Source organism: Triturus cristatus, chromosome 4_2 (genome assembly GCF_964204655.1).
Source record: "Triturus cristatus chromosome 4_2, aTriCri1.1, whole genome shotgun sequence".
Taxonomy (NCBI): Eukaryota; Metazoa; Chordata; class Amphibia; order Caudata; family Salamandridae; genus Triturus; species Triturus cristatus.
This window is the reverse complement of record NC_140586.1, coordinates 174,927,834-174,941,442: the sequence shown is the minus strand read 5'-3', so window position 1 is coordinate 174,941,442 and position 13,609 is coordinate 174,927,834.

Genomic DNA, 13,609 nt, shown 5'->3' with positions numbered 1-13,609 from the left:
CTGGTGGAGGTGGATTATCGGGTCGTGTCAATGGGTTGTGTGGCCCATTTTAACTCTCACACCACGGACTCCTCAGTTCATTATTTCATTTATATTGATAATTTATAGAAATTCAGATCTGGTAATTGATTTATTTACCACATAGGGACACGTGAAAAACTGGGTGAATAGCGTAATCTTGTGGTAGATCTAACTTAATTGAAACCGGGTTAAAAATTTTGATAATGGGGAATGGCCCTATATATCGTGGTTTGAGTTTTTTGGAACCTTCGATTTGAATGTTTCTGGTTGATAACCAAACTAGATCCCCTATTTTATAGGGTGGTGCAGGTAATCTGTGTTTGTCAATTAATGCTTTAATCTTGTGTTTGTTTGTTGCCAATTTCTTTTTGACTTGATCCTGGAAATCTAGTAATTTATTCAATCGTTCTGTGACAGCTGGCATCATGTGTTCATTCTTTGGAAGGGCGACTGGAATAGAATGCGGATGTAAACCAGTTAGGAAATAAAAAGGGGAACACCCTAAAGCAGCATGATAACTGTTGTTATATGAGAATTCTGCTAGCGGTAACACTTCACTCAATTGAGATGATACTGTTGAGGTCAGACATCGCAAGGTTTGTTCTAGATGTTGATTTAACCTTTCGGTCTGACCATCGGTCTGAGGATGGAAAGCTGAGGATAACGCTATCTCAATTCCTAACTGTTTGCTAAGTAGGGTTCTAAAATTTTGAGGCGAATTGGGGGCCCCTAGCCAAAATTATTTTACTCGTGAGTACATGAAGTTTTACAATATTGTTCAAGAATATGTCACTAAATTCACTTGCCGAAGGTATTTTGCTCAAAGGAATAAAATATCCCATTTTGGATAACAAATCTACGACAACTAAGATTGTGGTAAACCCATGAGATTCAGGTAAGTCTGTGATAAAATCTAGACTAATGGTGTGCCCGGGAAGGGGGGGAATAGGCATTGGTTGTAAAAAACCCATAGGTAGTGAATGGAGAGATTATTGTCGTGCACATATCGGACAAGCCTTGATGTAAATTTGTACGTCTCTTTTAATGGTATCCCACCAAAAATAGCGCTGACATAACTCTAGAGATTTATGAATTCCTGGGTGAGCAGCCGTGCCTGAATCATGGTTCCAGTTTAACACCTGTAAACGTAATTTCTCATCAGGAACATACAATTTTCTTTTATGAAAGAACAATCCCTCTTGGATGGTATTGTTTCTCTGGGATTGCCACTGATGTTGATCCAAACTTTTAACTCCTGCTTTAACCTGATCTAAAAATAAATCTGAGTGGGTGACAGCTGCGATTTTTTCTACGGGGATTATGCTTTGTGCATTGGCGACTGACTCATTAGTTTTGTCACACACTAACCGAGATAAGGTATCAGATAAAAGTTGTTTCGGTCCTGGACGATACGTTATGAGAAAGTCAAACTCACTAAAAAATTGTAACCAACGCATCTGTCTGGGAGTGAGTGCTTTTACAGTTGAAAAGAATTGTAAGTTCTTGTGATCAGAAAATATGGTGATAGTGTGTTTAGCGCCTAGCAAATGATGTCTCCATTCCTGGAATACTGCCTTTATTGCTAGTAACTCACGTTCAGCAATAGTGTAGTTCTGCTCCGCAGCTAAAAGCTTACGTGAGTAAAAGGCTATCGGATGGAAATGCCCAGTTCCAGAATCTTTTTGCATTAGTACGCCTCCCAAAGCTGTTTGAGAAGCATCAGCCTCGACAAAAAATAGCTTATCTGGGTCTGGATGAATCAGGATGGGGGCTGACGTGAAGGCTTTTTTTAATTTCTCAAAAGCTTGTTCTGCTTCAGAAGTTCATAAAAACTTTCTTCCCTTTTTAAGCAATTGAGTGATTGGTGTTACTATCTCCGAGAATTTAGATATGAAGCGCCTGTAAAAATTGGCAAATCCCAATATCCTTTGTGTGTCTTTTATTGATGTTGGGATGGGCCAATTCAGAATGGCTTCCACCTTTTTTGGATCCATGATTATTCCTTCTGGTGAGAGCCAATAGCCTAGAAACTCTACTTTTGTCGTATTGAATACACATTTTTCTAATTTCACGAATAAAGAATTGTTTCTCAATCTCTGCAAAACTGAACGAACATGATCAGTATGCTCCTCTGGGTTCTTGGAATAAATTAAGATGTCGTCAATGTATACAATTACGCATACGTCCAGGAGGTCATGTAAGACTTCGTTGATAAAGTACTGGAACGCAGCTGGGGCATTACAAAGCCCAAAAGGCATTACTGTATACTCGAATAGGCCATATTTTGTGCGGAAGGCTCTTTTCCATTCATCGCCTTCTTTTATACGAACAAGATGATAGGCTCCCCGTAAATCCAATTTGGAGTAAATACTAGAGCCTTTCACCTGATTTAATAAGACTGGAATTAAAGGCAAAGGGTATAAGTTTTTAATCGTTGCCTTGTTTATCGCGCGGTAGTCAATACAAGCCCTTAAATCGCCAGATTTCTTTGCCACGAAGAAGAGAGGCGATGAAACTGGGGACGTGGAATGTCGGATAAAGCCTATTTCTAGAAGTTCATCCAAATAGGACCTGAGATATTGGTTTTCTGGTTCAGTCAGGGCGTAGATTCTGCTACAGGGCAAAGCTACGCCAGGAATCAAGTCAATCCTGCAATCATAAATTCTGTGTGGCGGTAATTTAGTTGCTTTAATAGGATCAAACACATCAGAATATTCTTGGTAAACTTCTGGAATATCAAATGAGTCTTCTTGTAGCGCAGCACAAAGAAGAGGCATTATTGGGTCTTTAGTCTCCTGATAACAGTGAGTTCAACAATAAGTTGAATCCAAAGTCACGGTCCGTTTGACCCAATCAATTTTTGGATTATGGAGTTCCAACCAAGGAACTCCTAGAATAACGCCAAAGGTTGGCGTATCAATTAAATCAAACATTATATCTTCAGTATGTCCATTCTCGGCCACAATGGTTAAGGGAGATGTGTGGAATCTGATTAGACCAGATGATAACACCGAACCGTCCACAGCTCGGACAGGTTCTGGCTCTTTTTTGGGTACTTGTGTTATTTGTAATTTACGAGCTAATTCTAGATCGAAAAAGTTGCCTGTGGCCCCTGAATCTAAGAGAACAGGAATACTATGTCTCTGTTGAGTGGTTATGATAAAAGTCAGTCTCACGGTAAAGTGTTTAGGGGTGCGGTTAATCACATTGGTAGCATACTGGGAGATCTGTCTATCCAAACATCTCGAAGAAACGACCTCGTCTTTCCCCGAGAGGGCTAGTTTTCCGACTCCTGAGTCAACTCGTTAATAATAGCTATTGATTTCTTTTTGTTAGTTTTTGCTGGGCATTCTTTAGCAAAGTGGCCTGCTTTGCCACAATAAAGACACAAGTTGCCTTTGCGCCTAGGTTCCTTTTCTTCTTGGGAAAGCGGTCCTTTTAAACCACCGATTTGCATAGGTTCCACCTGTGAAGTCTTATATTCTATTAACTTCTTTTCTGTCTTAAAGTGTAGATTTCTAATGTCACCTTTAGGTCTCTCATTTCTTCGCTCCCCCAATCTGTGATCCAACTTAACCACCAGATCCAAAAACGCATCATAATCTTCTGGTAAATTAACAATGTGTGATAACGAATCTTTTAGATCATCTCTAAGACCTCTATAGAACAAGGATACTCTTTTTTCCTCTGGCCAGTGCGTTTCAGCTAACAGCCTATTGAAGTTTGTCACATAGGTTATCAAATCTTTGGACCCTTGACGCAAATTTAACAGCTCATTATCAGAAGCTTGGATGAAAGTAGGTTTAGCAAACAAACTGGACATAGTGGCCTTGAAATTGTTTAAATTATGCAACAAAGGGTCGTTATTATCAACCAAAGGCATTGCCCAATTGGCTGCTATGCCTCCTAAATACGAAAGGATAAAGGCTAATTTAGTGGTATCTGTGGTAAAAATCTGTGGTTTGCACATGAAGTGTAAATGACACTGACTCATGAAGGTTGTGAAACGGTTATTGTTCCAGTGAACCTTTCAGGATTAGCTAGAGGAACAGGATTTGGAGTGACTATGGTTACCTGCATTGGTTGTTCCATATTTACTCCAGATATGGACTGGGAAAAAGTAGTCGGGCCAAACTTAGAAGGTGTGAGCACTGGTTTTGTGTCTGATGGATCCCTCCAGCTAGTAAATCCTGACCTAGTTTTTTCTAGTTCTTGTCTCAGGGCTTCATTCTCTAATCGTAACTCCTGCATTTCCTCGCTTAATTTTCGAACTGGGTGGGACATTTGTGTTGGATCCATTATGCTTTAGTGCAGAATCAAGAGGAGACAAGGGAAAGTTTTAGGCTTCGCTTTCTGTTACGAAGTCACTCACCAGTGTTCCGGTTGTCTCCTGTTTGATGTTGCTCGTTCCCAATTCCTCCCTGAACCAAGCAGTTTGGCAAGAAAAAGATAGCCCCGGCCAACCCCGGGGGGAGGGGGGGGGGAGGGAAAGGGGAGTTGGGAAGAGAGAACAGGAAAAACACTAGACTCGCGATCTTCCGAGTGGTGGAAGTCGTGAAGTTGTCTGTCTCTCTGCTGGAAGTGTTTCAGGGCTCAGCTGAATTCTTGGAACCTTTCAAACCATATTCGTAATTAAACGTTGGTCAGAGGTCGTAGTACAGGTCAATGTCCTCTGTTATGAAAGAGGTCTGAGTGCATTGAATGGAAGAACCCTGGGGTATAAGGTAGGGGCTAACACCTTTGAAAATGGCCGACATAGGAGTCGAATTGACTACGTCCTTTGTAGCATGAGGTTATGGCAATTTGTAAAAGACATGGTAGTTGAACCTAGACTAGAAAGTGACCATAATCCTCTATGTGTAACGCATTGCTGGTGGAAGAATGGCAACGCAAAAGAAGAGGAGGTGAAATCCATGCTACCTGAAGTATTCCCCTCTAATGACATGCGTAGGCTTAAGTGGAGCGTGGTTAAGTCCAACGAAAAGGCAATTGATAGCATTGATAATCTGCTGTCTAAAGTTATATTGGAGCTTGAGAGTGACAAGATTACTGATTCAGGCATCTCGCTAATTACAGGACTCCATGAAACTTTTTTTGAGGGATTACGCCGGTTCTTTTTTAAACCAGCTAGGAAAGGCAAAAGACCCCCTCCCAAGCGTCTACGTTGGTATAATAATGATTGCAGGAGAGTCAGAGCTGATCTCACTACAGCTCTTTCCAGTGGTCGTATTGATCACGTGCGGGAAGCCCGCCAACTATATAAAAAATGTATAGGTCTGGCTAAAAAGCAATGGGATGAGCTCTATTGGTCTGACCTGAAGGACGCTAGTGACGCCAGGGACACAAGATTATTTTGGAACATTATTAAGTGGGGCAAGGGAGGGTTACCTGACAGACCCTTAAACCATGTCTCACAAGAAGAATGGGTAAATTACTTCAGACCCCAATACGCATGTGACCCTCAGACAAACCCCTTATGGGAGACGTCCCATGTTTTTTTTCCCCATGGACCTTTTTGTACCAAAGATACCCTAATGGCTCTGGGATCTGTAGCATCTGGACGAGCTCCAGGGCTTGATGGGATTCCATCTGATCTTTTCCTCCACAATAAAAAATGCTGGAGTAAATATATCACCCTACAGGCAAATGCCGTTGCTGTAGGTGCCCCAGTTCCCAAATCCTGGGGGGGGGGCTGTCATAATCCCAGTGTTTAAGAAGGGAGACAGAACGCTCCCTGGGAATTACAGACCAATAAGCCTGATCGATACAATTCAGAAGGTCATAGGGAGGATGGTACTGAATCAGTTATTAGTGTGGGCTGAAGACAATATGATCCTGTCCCCCTTTCAAGCCGGTTTCCGTAAATCAACCAGCACATTGGACCAGGTCTTTCGCTTCGTGCAACTCCACTGGAAAGTAGTTACTTTGGGCAAAGGCAGTCTCTATGTAGCCTTTGTGGACTTGAGAGCTGCCTTTGACCTTGTGCCTCGACATCGGTTGTGGGCAGTCCTTGAAAAACTAGGGCTTCCCGCAGAAATTCTGACCTTGATAAAGAGGCTCCACGAGTCTAATTTCGCTAAAATCCAGTGGGGAGGTGCGGGTGATGTCACCCCAGAGTTCCCGGTTGAACGTGGTGTGCGGCAAGGCTGCACCATGGCTCCGACGCTTTTTTCCCTATACATCAATGGGATAGCTCAAACTATGCTTAGCGCCACCACCGACGCCCCAAAGCTTGCTGGAGTTACCACTCCGATACTAATGTTCGCGGATGATACGTTAATTGTATCAAAAACTCCAAGTGGCTTGCAAAGAGCTTTATTAGTCTTTGAGGATTTTTGCCTTGGTCATGGTTTGGAGGTAAACGTGGCCAAGACAAAACTTATGGTTTTTAACCCACATCCAAGTTTTAAAGGGAGAAATTTCTTTTTGGATGGGCAACCAATAGAAATGGTTACCAACTTTGTTTATTTGGGTATACACATAACCAGTAGCAGCAAATGGGACAAGCACATAGAGGTGGCCGCCCTGAAGCTTAGGCAAATCTCGGGAACACTAATTTGAGAGCACAAAAAATCTTTTACCAAGCCCATAAAACCTGTGCTCCAAGTCTATGAGGCTAAGGCCCTAGGTTCAGCTTTGTACGGGGCAGAACTATGGGGGTTTAATTGGCTGGTTCCTCTAACCTCAGCCGAAAATTCATTCCTCCGTAGTATAATAGGCCTTCCCCAGAGCTCCCCTATGGTTCCTTTAAGGTATGAGCTCGATAGGAAGGCCATTGTGGATATAGCCAGACTCCGTCCGGTTTTATATTGGCGAAGGCTCTGGACTACTCCCGAGCTCTCCTTTTATGCTAAAGGGCTTATGGATGTCATAGAACTAGATGTTTTCCATAAGATCGACTGGCTGAGGCAGCTCCGCCAGACCTTGACAGTTTTGGGCATGATGGGGCTCTGGAGCGACCCAGCAACGGCACAGTTTCCCCCAAAGAAGACTATACAAGCTATTTATTGGGAACGAGTTGACCACCAGGTATGGAGTAGAGCAAACTCCAATGGGATGACTGGTCGCTATTTAGAGATGAAGATCACACCCGTCCTAGAACAGTACTGGGACTTGATCACGAAACCCAGAGACAGGAAGCTTTATTTTCAGCTCAGAGCAGGTTCCCTACCACTTAAATCTCTTACAGGTAGATGGTCTAGTCCCCGTGAGGAAATGTGTCCTGCATGTGGGTTACAGACAGAATCTATTGCCCATTTCCTGTTTGTTTGCCCAGTACTGGTCACTCCTAGGCGAGTGTGGTTGTCACCTCTGTGTAGAATCCTGGGTACTAGGAGTTGTGATGTTGCTTTAAGAATTCTATGCACTAGTACTTTGCCAACTGTTTCTATATCAATAGCTAAATTTTTGGGTTGGGCATGGGCCTTAAGGGCGCAAGCCTGCGGCAAATGCCAGAAACATCCCCTCCATTCAGCCCTATCTGTTGTAACATAGCACGAATCTTATTAACTGATTCTCCATAACTCTGTAGCTGATGTGGGTTTATTTATTAATCCTGTTTTTAGCAACCTTGTTGTCATCTTGACTTGTTTAATGCTTTTTTAACCATTCTTAAGTATTTATTGATGAATTTCAAAAGTTTTAATGGATTTTATATGTTATGTTTGGATTTATGTTTGTGTCTTTTATGATTTTTTTCTTAAATCGAATAAAGACTAATGATGATGATGATATTCGTAATGACATCTTTTAAGAGATAAATCAACTTATTACACAACTAAATATCTTATGACTTCTAAAAAACTGTTATGGGTTTGAGGGTTTGGTCTATTAGCTACCTACCCCAGTCCTGAAACCACTTCGCGACTATAATGTATCTCAATGTAGGTTGGATGACCTTTGAGAAACAAAGAAACACCAAAAACCAATTCAACACATGTTAAATGCAAATGTACATGTACCCCCCTTCTAATACTCTGTTAATGTGGTTAGTCTTCTTAATTAAATAAACTTTTATTGATTCGAATCTTGGTCCTTCTGGCTCATTCGTCTCTAGGGATTCTGTACAAATGACATATAAAAGAGAAAAGAAAAAACAAGCTCTTCCTAAAGCGCTTATGCAAGCTCCAGCGCTTTTAGTACATAAATAACTCTTAAAACGACATTTAAATGAGGTATCGAATAATGTTAGCGTCTTTGCACAATCACATTAACAAGTATTCTTGGAAGCGCTTAAATAACCAGTCCGTCGTAAGCGCTGAAAAAAGATTTTCCCTGCTTAATAACTCCGGGGATATCGTCTTTCCACCAACAATTTTGCCAAAGTCTCTTCTGTTCATGAGACGCTCGTAATTGTTCTGACCGTGTCTTTTAAGTAACAAGAAAACGTCTTACCGATGTTTAAGCTGACAAGGAAATATTACCGGTTATGTTTTTAGTACTAGTTCTAATATAATTTATAGTACTTACTTTGTTGAGTAGTAACTTGACCAGGGAGTTTTTCAGGCTCTTAAAGTCATAAATCCAAATTTTACTTTTGGTTTGATATCAGAAGGATTGAAAACAATTTTTTTTAAATATGTTGAATTTTCTTTTTTTTTAATCCTACCATGGTAATTCTCCATAAAAAAGTATTTAGTTGAATTGGGTTTTTTTCATGGCCCTCTGAGCCACCCTTTGAGGTTAGTACTAAGTAGATTTGAAACATTATTTCTGATTTTTGACTAGCTAATCTCCACAGGTAAGATTCTTATAGACTTTTATTATTACGTTTGATCCCAAGTTATTGACCAACACCTACCATTATTTGAGTACCCAGTGGTGTTAGAATATTAAACTGGATCCATGGTCAGTCACCTGCACCTGCCATGAGGTAAGTAGTTAGTGGATATGGTACATTAAACTGGACTCCTGTTCATTGGCTAGCACCTGCTTTGATGTAAGTAACTGATGGCTTTGAAATATTTTTGGGAACCCAATTCACTCTCCAGCATTTGCTCTGAGGTACCAACCATGTTGAGTTTGAATATTTATTTGGACTTTTAGATCAGTGACCATCACCTGTCAGAGGTAAGTAGTGGATGGATTTTGTAGTCACTGTTAAGTTTTCTAGTACCAGTAATATTATTAGTAGAACTTTTGGTGAAGGGTGCTGCATACTCTTAGACTGAGAAAGGAAAATCTTCTTTTGCTTTTGATATCTGAAAGATTGAAAACAAAATGTAAATTTTTCATTATTTCTTTTTTACATTTTATTTGCTTAAAAATATATTTCAGGTTGAATATTTGTTTTCCAGTGACCTGTTAGCGTTCCAATGAGATTAGTACTTGGCCTATTTGGATTATCCTTTTTTACCCTTGAGTCACTGTCCAGCATGTGCTGTGAGATAGGTTACTCGGGGAGTTGGTACAATAAATTGAATCTACAAGTCAATGACATGGACATGATCTGAGGTAAGAAGCTGGAGGTGTTGTGTTTTTTTATAATGGGATCGTAGTTACTGTTCAGCACACCTGCCTGGGGTTAAGTACCTGGTGGAGCTGTAATATTAATTTGAAACAAAATTTACTGACCAGCAATTGCCCAGTGGTAACTGCTTGATGCAGTTGGCCTATTAATTTAGATCATCAAGTTTTTGAGCAGCATATGCTGTGATGTAAGTTCGATAGTAGTGTCTTTGTATTCTTACATATTTTAACATTGTTTAGCTTTGTTGTTATGAGTCTTTGTAAATTCACATATAAACGTTTTACTTACATTGTGGTAATCGTTTACTTCTTAAGGCAGAGTTTGATTAGGCTGCAAGGATTTTTTTTTTTAAATCTGGAAATTAAATTGAAAATAAAGATGTATATTTGTATATTGTAATGTTTTTTCGAGCACTCGAGATATCTTATTTTAAATGTACCTGTTGAAGCCACTAGACGACACTATTAGCTTAAATATGTCAGTTGTGAAGTTCCACAGCAAATGATGCCTGTGCTCAGTACGATATCCCGAGTACACAAGATTACAACATGTTGGTTGGCAATTTTTAAAATGTTTTCTTAGAGTTGAGAAGGTGTATTTATTTTTAACGATTTATAAAATGCATTTGCAACCGAACCACTATTGAATTGTCCACCATTTTAGTACCCTTTCTATTTTTCATATATGTTAAAATAGATGATGGACTTCATTTTCGGGGTAATTTTAATGAAGTATATATGTGGCAAATACGAATTAATACGTTTGTTTTAGTAGAAAAAGTCCTATCTAACTAATAGAAACAGTTTTATTAAAATTGCAAAGTATTTATTTTTATTGTATTCATCATTTATGTGTTTGTGTGTGTAAATTCTAAGGGTGGGCGACAATTTCCGTTCCGCTCGCGGAAATTGAGAAATTTCGACATTTTCGCATTTCGCGCGGAACGCGAAAATGTCGAAACTTCTGCGATCCGCGAGGGAACGGAAATTGTCGCCCACCCTTGGATAGGCAGGTGTGCTTTCTTCCCATATCTACCGTCAGCAATTTGCTGTAAGGAGGTCTGTGCATCCATGGGTTTCTCGAGCGCAATCCCCGTGTAGTTCCTGACACCAGGAGGTTCTGTCTCCTCATCTGCTGCTCTGGTCGGTCTCTGACCCTTTATAAACAAGGGGCATGTGAACTGCATAGAAGCCCCGCCCCACACACTGGCTGTGTGCAACGTCTTCTGCCCTTTCCCCACTATGATGGACAGCTCACTTGAGGGACCCTGGCGCCCATCGGCGTGGTAGCAAAGTTACAGACACACATGGTCGCTGGAGACAACTCTTCTGGCCCTTTACACAGCTGTAGTGTAGGAAAAGCACTATACATTTACCCAACGAGGTAGCACTTACTGATTAGCCAGTAGAAAGTACTCCAGTTGAGTAGAGGTATTGCACAAAAAGGTGGCATCTTCTTGGGTAAATATGCAGGGCAGGATTCATTCTGGCACGATGCTCCTGTCACAAAAATTAAACCTCAGCAGGAAGCACTTACAGATATAAATAAAGCTGGTGCCCGAGTTGAAGCTCAAATTCAGCAACGCATTAATCAGCACAAAAACATTCGTGAGCACAGACGAGGCTAGGCAAGTGTGCTGTCTCCCCATATCTATCGTCAACAATTTGCTGTAATCCTTGATGGAGCCATGTGCATCCATGAGTTTCTTGAGCGCAATCCCCGTGTAGTTCCTGACACCAGGAGGTTCTGTCTCCTCATCTGCTGCTCTCATCGGTCTCTGGCCCTTTATAAACAAGAGGCATGTGAACTGCATGGAAGCCCCGCCCGTTTGGCCCCGGCCCACACACCAGCGGTGTGCAACGTCTTCCTGCCCTTTCCCCCACTATGATGGACAGCTCTCTCTCGGGACCCCGGCGCTTGTCGGAGCGGTAGCAACGTTACAGACACACATGGTCGCTGTAGACAACTCTTTGGCCCTTTACGCAGCTGTAGTGTTGGAAAAGCACTATACATTTACCCAACGAGGTAGCACTTACTGATTAGCCAGTAGAAAGTACTCCAGTTGAGTAGAGATATTGCACAAAATGGTGGCATCTTCTTGGATAATGCAGGGCAGGATTCATTCTGGCACGATGCTCCTGTCACAAAAATTATACCTGAACAGGAAGCACTTATACTGAATTTGACCGTCAACTCGGGCACCTGCTTTATTTATATATATTTGTTACAGATATAAATAAAGCAGGTGCCCGAGTTGAAGGTCAAATTCAGAAACGCATCGATCAGCACAAAATCTCCGCGATCACACGAAATTTTGCGTGATCGCGGAGATTTTTTGCCGTTTCGCAATATTTTGCAAAAGGCGCTTTCGCAAATTCCGCCCACCCTTAGTAATTTCATGATTAAGGTATGCAGATTAGCAATTGTTGTGGTTCCAATGCTTTTGATGTAATGGTACTGAAATGAGTCCTTTCGATATTTGTTGTTAAAATCTGCGTTGTTCAGGTACCTTCGTTGTTTAGCATCTGTGATTCAGGCATGCATGATTTACAATGTTGTGGTTCAATTATACAACCTTATGCAGCAATTTACAAACATACATAATACTGGTGGAAATACCTTTGGCAACATTACATTTGACCCCCAAATTCCCAAGATACCCCCTTCATGTACAGTACAGCATTTAACCTTACTTTGGGGGTGTCCGTTTGCATTATGTCAATGTTGTCCCCTTTCAAGATTAAAATAACATTATTAAGAATTGTGCAATCATGTGCCCACATCACCCCTAATAAGGCATGACATGCCTACATTATCAACAATAAAGCATGACATCCCTTTCTGCCTTTATTAATAAGGAGCTACGCAAACAAATGATGGACGGAATGTTGAATAAATCATGCATTCACCCCCAGTCAAGAGATCTGGGTTAAATCCATTGTTCTTTTGCTCACCATGCCACCCCAGTGCAGACCCAGCCATATGCAAATCAGTCTTGACACTGTGCCTCATGGGAACAGTCCAGACCGAACTGCCAAGCCTGGTCCTCCCTGGACAGGACATAACCCCGAAACCAGTCCTAGGATGCTTGGTTCCAGTCCAGGGAGGACCTAGCTTGAATGTTCGGGCTGGACTATTATCATGAGGCACAGGGTCAAGATTGATTTGCATATGGCTGGGTTCAAACTGGAATGGCATGGTGAGCAAGAAAATGATGGATTTAGGCCCAGATCTCCCACTGGGGCGAATGTTTGACTTTGCTCTGCATTCTGTCCATAAACAGTTTTTTTTGCATTTGTCACCCCGAGTGGGACATTTATGCCCAGACGTGGGTCCTGTGCTCTCTATTCCACTGGAGTCAAGGTATCCTGACTGATGAGGGGTGAAACCCCGAAACTGGTCCTAGAATGCTTGGTTCCAGTCCAGGGAGGACATGGCTTGGCAGTTCGGGCTGGACTGTTCCCATGAGGAACAGGATCAAGACTAATTTGCATATGGCTGGGTTCAAACTGGAATGGCATGGTGAGCAAAAAATGATGGATTTAGGCCCAGATCTCTGTATTGGGATGAATGTATGACATTGTTCTGCATTCTGTCCATCAACTGTTCTTTTTGCATTTGTCACCCTGAGTGGGATGGGTATGCCCAGACGTGGGTCCCGTGCTCTCCATGCCACTGGAGTCAAGCTATCCTGGCTGATGAGGGGTGAAACCCCGAAACTGGTCCTAGGATGCTTGGTTCCAGTCCAGAGAGGACCTGGCTTGGCAGTTTGGGCTGGCCTGCTCCCATGAGGCACAGGGCCAAGATTGATTTGCATATGACTGGGTTCAAACTGGAATGGCATGGTGAGCAAACAAATTATGGATTTAGGCCCATATCTCTGTACTGGGGTGAATGTATGACATTGTTCTGCATTCTGACCATCAACTGTTCTTTTTGCATTTGTCACCCCGAGTGGGACATTTATGCCCAGACGTGGGTCCCGTGCTCTCCATTCCACTGGAGTCAAGCTATCCTGACTGATGAGGGGTGAAACCCCGAAACTGGTCCTAGAATGCTTGGTTCTAGTCCAGGGAGGACATGGCTTGGCAGTTCGGGCTGGACTGTTCCCATGAGGCA